This window comes from Panthera tigris, chromosome B1 (genome assembly GCF_018350195.1).
Source record: "Panthera tigris isolate Pti1 chromosome B1, P.tigris_Pti1_mat1.1, whole genome shotgun sequence".
Classification (NCBI taxonomy): domain Eukaryota; kingdom Metazoa; phylum Chordata; class Mammalia; order Carnivora; family Felidae; genus Panthera; species Panthera tigris.
The window spans coordinates 116047259-116061272 of NC_056663.1; the positions used below are offsets into that span (position 1 = coordinate 116047259).

The window sequence follows — 14014 nt, forward strand, 5'->3', positions numbered from 1 at the left end:
CATAAAAAAATTAAAAAGTCTTTGCCTGAAGAATACATTTTAAAAGAGCTACCCGTTTCTGGCAAAATATTCACCTCTGTCAAATTCTAGAATTTGTTTCTATGAAAAGATACATTACGAACTCTTAATGAAGGCTGTTTTTTAGTGGAGACTGCCTGCAACTGCAGTGAATGGTTTGATTTTCTAGCCACAGCATCAACTCGTCTCCAGTGAATGCTGCCTGCTGCTGAACTCCATCCACAATTCTTACCATCTCTAGGTTCCCTGGCTCCTTAAAGATCAGATCCAAACTCCCTGGGGAAGGATTCACAACTCGCCCCCTAAAACACACATCACTGTCCAAACACACCATTCATTTTCATATCTCTGACTCCATCCCCAGCTTGGGATCCTCTTGTTCCTACTAGTTAACCTGCCAAACTTCCCCCTCTTCCTGCAAAGACCCAATGCAAACATCCCTGTCTGGGTAAAAACGTTCATGCCCCAGGCGAATCAAATTCTTTCCTTTTGTACCCCGCAAAGACTCGTGTTCGCATCTCTATTACTACCTTCCATAGAGAACTGTAGTTCTTCACATACATGCACGTCTGTCCCTCTAGGTTCTGAGGTCCAGGATGGCATCAATCATGTCCTATTCATATGGCATTTCCAGGGCGTGACCTGGACACAGGCCCTCAATAAGTGTTTACTGAATGAATGTGAAAATCTTATCAGAGACTCACATTTTGTCAACCCTTTTCCTCAAGTGAACCAACTGGGCCAGAGCTGAAGAATCCGTTTTTAAAAAACGGAGTCATTTAAAGCATTAGTTATTATTCAATATACATTTGTCCCCCATATGCCAAGAACCATGGTAGCCAAGGGGACAGGCAATAGGGTGAACAAGACCGACAAGGACCTGGCCCTCAGGGACACTGCATTCTAGCTAGACAGGCCAACATGAAACATGTAGCTAAATCCACACTGCAATTCTAAATTCTGATGAGGGCTGCAAAGGAAAACCACCAGAAGATGTCATGAAGAGTAACTGGGGTGGGGATGGAGGGGGTATGTGGGAATGTTGGTGGAGGGGAATTCCTGGCCAAAGACCAGGGCATACTCCCTTTTCTACGCCAGAACTTAAATTCATTAACTATATTTTTATAAGGCAGGGAGTAAAAGATGTAGAACACCAAGGAACAGACATTAGTCAGAAGGGTTCTTTTTCAACAATGTTCCTATTATTTTTAGCAAGAATTTTGTTTTTAAATTAAGTAATAATCCCATAATATTCACACTGATGGTTTTTATTTTGCTTACTGCTTTTCAAGTTTTTTCCCTTTTTGTTTCAAAAGTCCAAACAGCGGAGACCCATCTCCTCTCCACACACACACTCATATATACCCAGCCTGAAAGGGATGGGAGAGAAGCCAGTCCATAGACCAGCTCTAGGGATATAACCTGATCGCAGGTGCCCTGGGCTGAGGTAACTGGCTATCCTCTTAAGTTTTTTTTTAAACATTTATTTATTTTTGAGAGAGTGAGACACTGTGTGAGTCGGAGAGGGGCAGAGAGAGGGGGAGACACAGAATCCAAAGCAGGCTCCAGGCTCTGAGCCGTCAGCACAGAGCCCAACGCGGGGCTTGAACTCACAGACCGTGAGATCATGACCTGAGCTGAAGTCAGACACTCAACCGACGCTCCTGCTCCTTCTCCCCTCTGTCTCTCTCTCCCCTACGAGCCACCCTCTTTCATAGCCAAAGGACTAACAGCAACAATATCCATTTTATAGCTTTCCTTTCTTCCTTTGGGCCTCTAAGAGGGAGATTGCCTCTTACTTACTAGAAATATTATAAAGTTGTAAGCAATTATGCTTCATTTCTCATTACACAGAGAAAGTGTAAAAAATTCTATAGAACAATCATTTTTTGTCTCTTGTTGTAACTTACACAACTCATCTCTGGACTGGAATAGCTCAAATCTTCTAATACCGTATTATGGGACTGCTTTGTGGCTGTTTGTCAGCCCCCTTTTTTTCCTAGATGAAGGACACTCAAATGGTAAATAGAATCTTGCTGTAGAGGGGGAGGCTGGTACAAAGGTTTCCTGGTGCAAGGGGCCTATTTTTTGTTGTTCTTAGAAGCTTCTTTATTACATGTGATCTTAAAACATATTTTATTTATATATTTATTTTATAAACATATATTTATTACATGTAATATATGTAATACATATATTACAACATGGGGATAACTTCTAGTCACTGATATAACACCTGTCATAGGAAGCTTGCGATTAGCTTTCTTATAATATAGATGTTTCTAAGTGAATTCATCAATTCATTCTTTTTTTTTTTTTTTTTTTTTTTTGAGTGTGTGTGTATTTTACTCTGTTGATTGTTTTATTGATGATAGTCTTTGGATCAGGTACTCAATTCCCTCCATCACTTCATTCTTTATAGGATGGGTGTCACTGGATTCAATGCAGTTTGCCCTAGATAAAACTGTTCTCCATGGCACTTGCAAGGTGTGTTCTTAGAAACCTCTGTATTGATAGGGCGCCTGTTTAAACATCTGACTCTTGACTCTTGATTTCAGCTCAGATCACGATCTCACAGTACATGGGTTCTAGCCCTGTATCGGGTCCTGTGCTGACAGCATGAAGCCTGCTTGGGATGGATTCTCTCTCTCTCTCTCTGCTCCTCCCCTACTTGCTCGCTCTCTCTCAAAAATAAACCTTAAAAAAAAAAAAAAGAAACCTCTGTATTACAAATGTACTTAAACACTTCATGCTTATTTAGTGGGTAACTTCCATCCCTGATATAACACTGTGTGAACACAGCTTGCAAATATCTTTCTTAAAAATATATTATTAGAAGTGTTCTTAAATGATTTAATGCATGCATTAAATAATGAGGGTTACTTCCACTCTCAATAATAAACTGGTCATAAAGAGACATCAAGGGGATCCTCTCTAAGGAAGCACCATTTACACCAAGAAGGAAAGAATACGGAAACTTCCAAGCAAAAAGCAAAGTGGTGATGTGGGGGAAGAGGGAGTGTTTCAGACAGCAGTTACAAAGAAGGCGCTCAGAATATCCAGAGAAAGGAGTTCATGGTGTCTGGAGGATGCTGAGAAGTGGGGGAATGTGACTTGGGATGAGGTTGAGGAGAAAGGAAGGGAGGAGATCACGCGTTTGGATGGTTCATTAATGTTCCATTAATGCCAGATGTCTCATTAATAGTTCTTGGAAACCAAGTGCCAAAAACAGTAACTTCAGCAGGTGACCAAGCACACCTTCAGTGCAGGTCACTGGGAAACAGTCCAAGCAATTCAGAGACCTAAACGCTCCGCGGCTATTAGTTCTCACAATTGTGTGTGCTCTTCTCTGTAACTCTGCCAAATTGTTAAACTATTTCTCCTTCCTGACACATACACATATGGATTGCTAAGAGTCAAGTGTCAAGAGAAGGTTCACTACCCTGCTACCTGGTATTTTACACTTTATGTGACAACACTAGGTGAAATAAGTTGTGGGACAAAATCATTCAAGCAGTATGATCTTAACTACGTACAAGAAAAGACAAGCCAACAAAAAACAGACTAGAAAATAAGAGAGACAAAACACGCCCTCCCAAACACATATGGCCAATTAATTTACAATGAAAGAAGCCAAAAATATACAGTGGACAAATGGCAGTCTCTTCAAAAACATGGTATTGGGAAAACTGGATGGCCACAAGTAGAAGAATGAAACTGGATCCCTATTTTACATTATACACAAAAATGAACTCAACATAGATTAAAGACTTGAATGTAAGATCTGCAACCATAAAACTCCTAGAAGAAAATACAGGCAGTAAGTTCCTTGGCACTGGTCTTGGCAGTGATTTTTTTTTTTGGATCTGACTCCAAAAGCAAAAATACTTTAGTTTGATATCAAACTAAAAACCTTCTGCACAGCAAAGAAAACCACCACCAAAATGAAAACGCCAGCTACTAAATAGGAGAAAATATTTGCAAATCATATCCAATAAGAAGTTAATACCCAAAATATATAAAGAACTCAGACAATTCAATAGCAAAAAAAAAAAAATTCAATTACAAAATGAGCAGAAGATCTGAATCAACGTTTTTCCAAAGACATACAGGGGCCAGCAGTTACGTTAAAAGGTGCTCAATATCATCGATCAACAGGGAAATGCAAATAAAAACCTCACACCTGTTAGAATGGCTGTAATCAAAGAGACAAGAAATAACAAGTGTTGGCAGAGATGTGGAGAAAAGGGAACCTTTGTGCAATGGTAATGAGAATGCAAACTGGTGCGGTCACTAGGGAGGTTCCCCCCAAAATTAAAACTAGAAACACCATATGATCCAGCAATTCCACTTCTGAGTATCTATCTGACGAAAATAAAAACAGTAATTCAAAAAGATATAAGCATTCTCATGCTCACTGCAGCATTATTCACAACAGCCAAGATATGGAAACAACCTCAGTGTCCACTGACTAATGAATGGATGAAGAGATGGCATGTATACACACAGAGTAATAATCAGCTATAAAAAGGAATGAAGTCTTGCCACTTGTGACAACATGGAAAGACCCTGAAGGCATTATGGTAAGTGAACTGAGTCAGAGTAAAACAAATACCACATGCTCTCACTCAAATGTGGAATCTTAAAAACAAAAACAAGCTCATAGATACAGACAACGGATTGGACGGATTGGTGGTTGCCAAAAACAGGTGAATGGGTGAAAGAGCTCCAAAGTTATAAATGTCCAGTTATAAAATAAGTAACTCTTGAGATGTAATGTAAAGCATGGTGACTACAATTAAAAACACTGCACTGCATATCTGAAAGTTGCTAACAGAGAAAATCTTAAAAGTTCTCATCACAAGAAAAGACTCTGTAATAAAGTATTATGATGGGTGCTAACTAGATTTATAGTGGTCATCATTTCAACACGCATTCAAGTATCTACTCATTGTGTTGTACACCTGAAACTAATATAAGGAAGTAGGTCAATTATACCTCAGTTAATAAAAAGGTAATAATAATGGTAATATGAGTGCTGGAAATGAAAATGGTATTTTCCCATTTGGTTTGCTTTGTCTTTTGTAATTGTATGTAAGAATTGTTTATAAAAAGAAATGATTTCTGGGGGCACCTGGGTGGCTCAGTAGGTTAAGCATCCGACTTCAGCTCAGGTCATGATTTCAGGGTTTGTAGGTTCAAGCTCCGCGGTGGGCTCTGTGCTGACAGCTCGGAGCCTGGAGCCTGCTTCAGATTCTGTGTCTCCCTCTCTCTGTCCCTCCCCTGCTCATGCTGTCTTTCTCTCTCAAAAATAAATAAACATTAAAAAAAATTTTAAAAAAGAGTTGTATGAACATTCTTTAGTTTATGTTCATTTTGATCATATTTGCTTTCTCACGTCCACTTTCACGTCCCTCCCACTCATTCTCCATGCTACAGCCAGAATGGTGTACCTGATCTGAAATCTTCCAAAGGCTTCCAGCTTCCACCAGAATAAGGTCCGAAATTTTTACAGGGCTTTAAAAGGCACTGCATCTCTAGCTGCATTTGGTGCCCTTCCTCCCACACCCTGCTTTCCTACCTGTGAGTTCTAGAACTAGAAGGATGTTTTAGTTCCACACCCTTTCACTCCCTGGTGCACTCGCTCACAGTAATGCATCCTGTGTGTCACAGTGCGAGCATCACACCTCAAGAGATTTTCACCCATCTGTCCTTCCCAGGAGAGCTTAGCCAGCCCCACGTCCTCACACAGCTTCCTCGATTCTCCTTTAAAGCATTCAGTACCTGGGGAAACTGTTAGATGTCTGTCTTCACCTCCAGGATGTAGATCCCATGAGGGCAAGAGTATGCTCATTGCTTTACAACAAGTTCTTAGCCCAGTGTCTTGTACTCAGCGGGTTGCGTTTCTTGACTGATTACGTTAAAGAGTGCATAGAATAGATGGAGGATGGATGGACAGAGGGTAGCAGAATTGTATTGTTAGCATTTCTCCTATCCTTTTTCTAATCTCTAAAATTATACCATTTTAATTCTAAAAATTAATGGTTCAACTAGAAAGTATCAGATACGTATTTGTTTTTATAAAATATATTACATATTTAGATCGACTATTAGCTAAAATACAAAGCAGGGAAAAATAATTAGAAAAATCATGTATAAGTGTCTATCCTGGTTATACTTTTATTTTTAGGCAAGGTTATTTATCATTTATTTTAATTAACATTTTCTTCCCTGATTAAAATAATTCTCTTGAATCAAAGAACATGTTTAAATTCACAGATATATTTCAATTTCATAGCCTCACATTTAATATAGGTACCAAGACTCTATTGAAAGTCCTCTTTGAGCAATCAAAATACAAGTAACAGACATGTAGTTGCTATGGGGTAGGGGTCTGTATATGTGCTCTCACAGAATTCTCTTTTCTTTCAATGTTTTAGGTACTTTTTTTCTTCCATAACAGAAATCCTTTTTTAAAATTTTTTTTAATGTTTTAATTTATATTTGAGAGAGAGAGAGGGAAAGAGAGAGGGAGGGAGGGAGGGAGGGAGGGAGGGAGGTGGGGGAGGGGGGCAGAGAGGGAGACACAGAATCTGAAGGAGGCTCCAGGCTCTGAGTTGTCAGCAGAGAGCCCGACATAGGGCTCAAACCCACGAACCATGAAATCATGAACTGAGCCGAAGTTGGCCACTTAACCAACTGGGCCACCCAGGCACCCCAAGAATGTTCATATATTCTGTAAAAGACTCATTTCCTAAATTTTTCCCTTCCATTGACCAATGTTTTATTCACCAAAAAATATCACTTGCTCGGTGCTTCTTACAGTCGTCGGCATGAACTGAAACAAAGGGGGTGTGCAGGTAGTGAAGCACACAGACAGCTGGATAAATATGTGGCTGGGTTGTGCCCAGCGACCTAGTACTCTTTCACAATGTCTGGAGAGCCCAGGAGCCCATGAGAAGAATCGGCCACACAAAAAAGCAGGAAATCTCTTAAAAGATACTTTGGCCCAGCACTTTCTATTAAATATATTTTCCCAAGGAATATGACATTAATGTGTAACTTGCACTCATAAATGAGGTTTCCCAAATAGTCAAGTATACTGTTACTCCCCCCCAAAAAATGAAAAGTAAACACAGTGAAGTAAATGTAAATATTATCATACACACCTCCCACTGCCAGACTTCTTCCAAAGAGTGAACTATAGCAAAATGTAAGCACTATTTATTAAAGGTAGGTTTGCAAATTCCATTTCTGTATAATGGTGGCTACCATGACATTACCCAGGCCAGTTCTGGCATTTATTGCGGGACAAAAAGATTGAAGATAACACGGTCTTAAATTCTTTCTGTGGTGACAGGTTTGGTTCATTGGAAGACAATGGTACATCTGTAACTTTCCTAATATTCTTTTTCGTTTTTAAAGTTTATTTATTTTTGAGATAGTGAGAAACAGAGTGTGACTAGGACAGGGGCAGAGAGAGACGACATACAGAATCCGAAACAGGCTCCAGACTCTGAGCTGTCAGCACAGAGCTTGACACGCGGCTCGAACTCAGGAACCGTGAGATCATGGCCTGAGCTGAAGTCGGATGCTTAAACTATTGAGCCCCCCAGGAGCCTCACTCTCCTAATATTCTGAAGTCTCGTTCTGGAGGCAAAACCTAGGGGATTTTTAGAGACTACAGAGTGGAGATGAGTGACGGGGGTTTTATGAGGCAGTCTCCTGCCTCTCTCCCCCCTGCCCGCCCCCTTTCTTTCCCTCTCCAGATGAAGAACATACATTATAGCTTTAAATAACCAGAAAGAAGCAAATAAAAGGACTGGAAAGGAGTTTCTGAAATTTCCTTAACCACTTTAGAGAAAATTCTTAGCCATATAACTGATCACTAGCAAAAAGAAAAGAGTTTCTGGGATTCACAGAAATAAGCCCTTGTCTGCCAAAGCTTTCATCCATAGGAAGAATCTAAAATGTTCAAAAGACAGCCCTTTGGGATGAGAGTAAAGAGCAGAATTGGGAAAAATTAAATCTCTCATGAAAGGTGGAACATGGACACAGTGACAGCATTCAGCAAGGAGCCCAATTTACATGCCTCACCTATTTCTCCTTTAACAGTTTCAGAACACCTCAAAGCACTGCCTGGTGCAATCCAGGGAGAACAGAGTATCTAAAAGATGGTTCTTTTCTAAGTATGACCACAAGGATGATAACACAACTTTTCCAGAGCAAGAGAAAGCATGACAGGTTCTGTTCTCTTTCCCTCTTCTGAGCCAAGGAAGCCATAAAGCGTAGCCCTGTCAGGAACACTCCAGAGCAGGCAGTGAACAGACCCAGCGGTGGGTGAGCAGGCCACCCAATGAGTGAGAAGACCACCCGGTGGTTGATCAGGTTACGCGGTGGGTGAGCAGACTACCCGATAGGGCTGCTGGCACTGAGCACAGCACGAACACCCAGGGAGGTGCAGAATCCCACCTGCTCTGCGGGACAAGTGTCAATACCCTCAGGCCAAAGAAATCACTTTAGAGGAAAAAAAAAAAGCTTTTATTTTTGGTATGTATCAGACACGACACCTGTTTCCCACCCAGACAGACTCATCTCTCAAAAGGCTGTTGTCACTATATGCACAGGTAGGAAGTCGACGGGATCCTGTCTCTCTTTTGACATCACAACTGTTCACCTGGTCACTATCAACACCTAAATGAAACAGGATATTCCAATTACTTGGTAAAAAGTAAAGGATATGCAAAGTAGCAGCTTTCCTTTTGTATTTTCTCTACTCACCTAATAGCTCTCACTTGCAAGCCAATTTGGTTCAAAATGATCCAGTTAGCCAAAAATAGTATTAAAATTATAACGAACCATAATAAAAGGCTTCAGAAAAATACAGACTCAGAACTGGAACAGAAAATAGGGCTGTATTCTTATGAATTAAGTATATGGTATTATTATCATATAACTGAATTTAACAACATCAACAGAAGTAGTAAGAGCAATTATGTATTGAGTTCTTATTATATGCCAAGCACTATGGTTAAGAGTTTTACATGCAACCTGTCATCTAATTTTCTCAACAGCTCAATGAGGTAGATACTATTATTGTCCCCATTTGTAGGTGAGGAAACAAAGACATGGGAAGATTTAGTGATATGCCCCAAATCACAGAGTGGCTGAACACAATACTTTTCATTACAACACTACAGACAACTGTGTATACAACTTAGCATTTTTTGATTTCTGACTTTGGTCACGTTCACCAAGAATTCATTTTGTCCCTTCCAGAGAGAACTATTTCTTCTTTACCAGCCACCATAAAATCAAATTAAAATATAAATCAAAAATCTTGAAAACTTTCAGAATTCACAGCCCCAAATCCTGACCAGTAAGCAGTGACAACTCATTCCTTCAAAACACTAGCAGAAATTCAATCCTCAGGGAGATGTCAGGCATCTTCTCAGGGTCTCTGTGGGCCTTGCTGTTTACCAGACAGCAAACTAGTTTGAAGACCTTTTCGCCCCTCAGCAGAAACAATCTTTTTACTCATTACCACATAGAATAAGAAGAGAGATCCTATTTTCATAACTAAGAACAATGTGATGGCACCAGCCACAGACTCTGTAAAAACCCACAGAAGGAAGAGAAGGAAATGGTACACAGCAGGCAGCAAAGCAGCAATCAAGAAAATGGAAACAATTTTCATCTTACTGCATGGTACTTGGAATTTCAACACATTCTCATGGTCTAGGATAACACAGAAACAATGAGTCTGGCTCTCTGATAAGGCCACTCATAAGAGCAACTGATACACATTACATTATATTCTGTAATCTTTATTCTGTGACATTTTCCCTCTTTATGTGGCCCAGATGCTACATGCTACATTTTAGGCACAATTGCTATATTTGAAACATTCCACATCTGGCTAATTCTGTCTTGGTTCCACGGGCTGGAGCTCCCATTAAGACTTAGAGAGCCCTGTTATTCAGTGTGGTCAGCAGATCAACAGCATTACCTGCAAACTTGTTAAAAATGCAGAATCTCAGGTCCTCCCCTAGACCAAATAAATCCAAGTTTTCACTTTAACCAAGTTCCATGTGACTTATATACACATTGAGGACAGAGAAGTACTTCCTTAGAAAGTCTGATTTAGCAAATGTGTGGTGAGGATTAGGAATCTACATCTTAAATAAGCACCCTAGGTTACTCCGGTTCCAAGGAGCTTCTGACAACACTTTGAAAAAAAAATTTGCTCCTGGTCCAACTGGTATTATATTCCTTGTGGTAATCCGAGCTTTCTAGCTAAAACTGGACATATCTGACACACTCAATTATAAAGACAATTCTGAAAGGTTAAAAATAGAATAAAATGTTTAATGCATCTTTAAAAACCAGGATGTTCCAAATAAAATTATATGATTGAAAATGAGAATCCCATGGGGTATTTTTCCAAAACACACAACTCACTCTCTTGCTGGGGAGAGTGGATTCTATGACCACTGACACCTCTCTGAAGGAATCACTCTGGGAATACATTACAGCGACCAACAGCAGTGGGAATGGGACGATGAAACATCACTAAGGACAACAAAAAGACATGGAAAGGGTGTCTGGGTGGCTCAGCTGGTTAAGAGTCCCACTCTTGATTTTGGCTCAGGTCATGATCTTACCACTCAGGAGACAGAGGCTCCCAACCCCCACCCCAGGCTCCCGATGGGCTTGAGCCTGCTTAAAATTCTCTCTCTCTCCCTCTTCCTCTCATCCTCCCAGGCAGGAGTGTGCACACACTCATTCATATACTCATATATGTGTGTGTATGTGTGTGTATATATATATATACATGTATGTATACATATGTATGTATGCATACATATGTATACATACATGTATATATGTATAATTGTTAAAATATTTTTAAAAAGACAAGGAAAGTTACCCCAAATATCATAAACTGGATAGATTCACAATTACTAATTTGTTTTTCTTCCAAACTTTTATATTCATCCAGACATATGCAGACATGTATTTTATACCTAATTGGGGTCAAATGATATGTACACTTCTGTATATTCTTTTCACTTAAGCTTTTTATAACATCAGTATTTTCCCAAGGCATTAAATATTTCTCAAAAAAAAAAAAACACTGTTGCATAATAATTCATTGTATTACTAGACTAGAATGCATTTCCCCCTAAGTTCCTTTACTTCAGGTTCTACATAGAGTTTTTATTTATTTTATTTATTTATTTTTTGCTTTGGGGTAGCTCCTACCTGCTCTGATACCAGATTTTTGTCTTTGGTCTAGGTCTCCAACTTTCTAGCAATTCCCTGCAGCATATCTCTGGGTCCAAACAGGTGTCCCACCAATTAAATCTGCTTTTCTTGCTCTCAGTCTGCCCAGAATCTTACAGTCTCCCCAACCCTCCCCCTAACCTCCACCAGGCTCTTCCAGAGTCAAAGATAAACCCAGTGGTCTCAGAAACTATGCAGATGAGAGATAATGTACAGTAATTTGTCCAAAGGTGTCTAACTCATAAATAATAGAGGTAAGAATTGAAATCAGATCTTCTGATTCAATGTATATTCTCCTTAGCAGCAGTTAAAAACTCCTCAATTTCACATCTCAATCTTGTTTTCCTATTTCCCTTCAATCAATGCCTTTTCACTATTTCCCTACATCATACTCAAAAAGAGGTATATTAGAGTTTTCTAGACAATGTTTATTTTCAATGACTATAGTAAGGTGTATCAGGGTAACAGAGAAACCATAATCTGAAATCAACTTTGATGATCTGGAGACAAACTATCAGAACCAACAAGTTAAATTTAGCTAGTTCAAGCATTTGAAGAATAACACAGATTGAAAAAAGTTGACTACAGCATAAAATTTTATTTCATTCCACTCAATAAATATTTTTGAGTGCCTACTATGTACCAGGCATTGTGTGACTATTTTTGAGGGATAAAACATCTGGGGATAAAACAGCTGCCCATAATCTGCATGACAACATACTTGGCAACAGAGGGAAATGATTTAGATTAGAAAAATATGGTTAAAGAAACTCTCCTTGCAATCAATATTGGGTCATATCTGACTATCTTTGGACCCCATAGTTTGAGACAGATTTGAGAAAGAAGGTTCAAAGGGCAACCCAAAAAGACTAAAAGTGGGTTGAAAAACAATATTTCTAAGAAAAGGTGTATGAAACAGAAATTACTGAGCCCAAAAAAGAAACAGCTGAGTAATTTCCTGAGCGTGTTCTTTTAATACATGGAGTATGGGGTCTGGAGACATTGACCAGCTGTGTCCATCAGCCATAATTACCTGACAATACTGAAGTGGTGTGAACTGTAATTTCAAGAATTTATATTAAAGAGAGAATATCCCAACAGTAAGGCGGGTTACTGTGAGAGACTTTAGTTACCATTAGAGATTTTGAATGTAAGGGGGATGATTTGTTTTAAGCCTCCTAAGGATATCACTCTTGAGTAATTAACTGATATTCATCTAGATGAAAGATTTTAGGCCCCAAATTAAAATGTGAAATGGCTATATTATAATTCTTCCATCCCGATTGCTTATTTGAAGTTAAAATTTTTCTTTTTCTGTTTTGAACCTCTTTCTTTCTAGGAGTAGTAACAGGACAAAAATTCCAACTTCAACAGTATTTTGTTTATATCTACAAGAAATGTTGTTTTTAAAAAATGTGTGTGCCTTCTCACAGGCCAACTTTCAAATAATAAAGTTATAAAGCAAAAATTATTTGAGCAAGTCTCAGAAGCTAGGAAATGTAGGCTTTGAGTCATTAGCTCTAAACCAACATCATCTTTCTTCTCATTAACATTCAATTTTCAGGTTTAATATTCCACTGAATGGAATACCAATCTCTAAAATGAAAGGATGAAGGGAGGGAAGAAAGAGAGGGGAAAATGGTGGAAGCACCACGGTAAAAAAAAAAAAAAAAAAGAGAGAGAGAGAGAGAGAGAGAGAGAAAGGAAAGAAACAATGTTTTAATTCATAAATACAGATTAAACGTGTTGTTACACTAAACTAGCTTTTGTATGGATAACGCACAATGATTATTTTATGTTAAAATGCTATCAGTGATCAATTCATTCCTTTGTTCCACAAATGGTGTTCAAGTATCAATTATGTGCCAGGCATCATTCTAGGTTCTTGAGATACACCAATGAACAAAACAGACAAAGATCCCTGTCCTCAAAAAGTTTGTATTCTAGTAGGGAGATACAATAGACATGATAAATAAGTAAATAATACGGTATAGTAGAAGGTGATAAATGCTACTAAAAAGAGAAAAACAGTAGAAAGCTGTGCTGGTGGTGGTTGGTAGAGGTCACAATTGAATACAGGGGTCAGGGTGGCCTCACTGATAAGCTGATACCTGCGTGAAGAGGTGAGAAAGCAAGCCAAGCTGAGAGCTAGGGGAAGAGTGTTCTAGGGAGAGGGATTGGTTGCAGCAAAAGTTCTCCAGTCTGAGGATCAGTGAGGAGGCACAAGTGGAGTCAATGAGGGCACAGTTGAGGAGATGAGAGCCTCTAGGACTCTGTGACACACTGGGAGGGCTTTTGGTCTTATGGAACGAATTGCTTGCTGATGCAGAGCTTTGAATGACATCTCATTTATATTTAAATTTTTTAAATGTTTATTTATTTTTGAGAGACAGAGAGAGAGAGAGAGAGAGAGAGAGAGAGAACATGAGTGGGGTAGGGACAGAGAGAGAGGAAAACACAGAATCCAAAGCAGGCTCCAGGCTCTGAGCTGTGAGTTCAGATCCCAATGCAGGGCTTGAACTCACAGACTGTGAGATCATGACCTGAGCCAAAGTTGGATGCTTAACTGCTTAACAGACTGAGCCATCCAGGAGCCGCATCATTTATATTTTAAAAGATCCCTCTAGCAAGGTACCAAGGGTGGCTCATTCAGTTAAGCGGTTCAGGTCATGATCGTGTGGTTTGTTAAGTCTGAGCCCTGTATAGGGCT

The 14014-nt window shown here is 39.3% G+C and overlaps 1 protein-coding gene across 4 annotated transcripts in view; it reads right to left on the reverse strand.

Moving 5' to 3' along the window:
* Positions 1-14014, reverse strand: part of NPNT (nephronectin) — an 82519-nt gene that overhangs the window by 13739 nt on the left and 54766 nt on the right. The gene's annotated exons all lie outside the window — the stretch shown is intronic.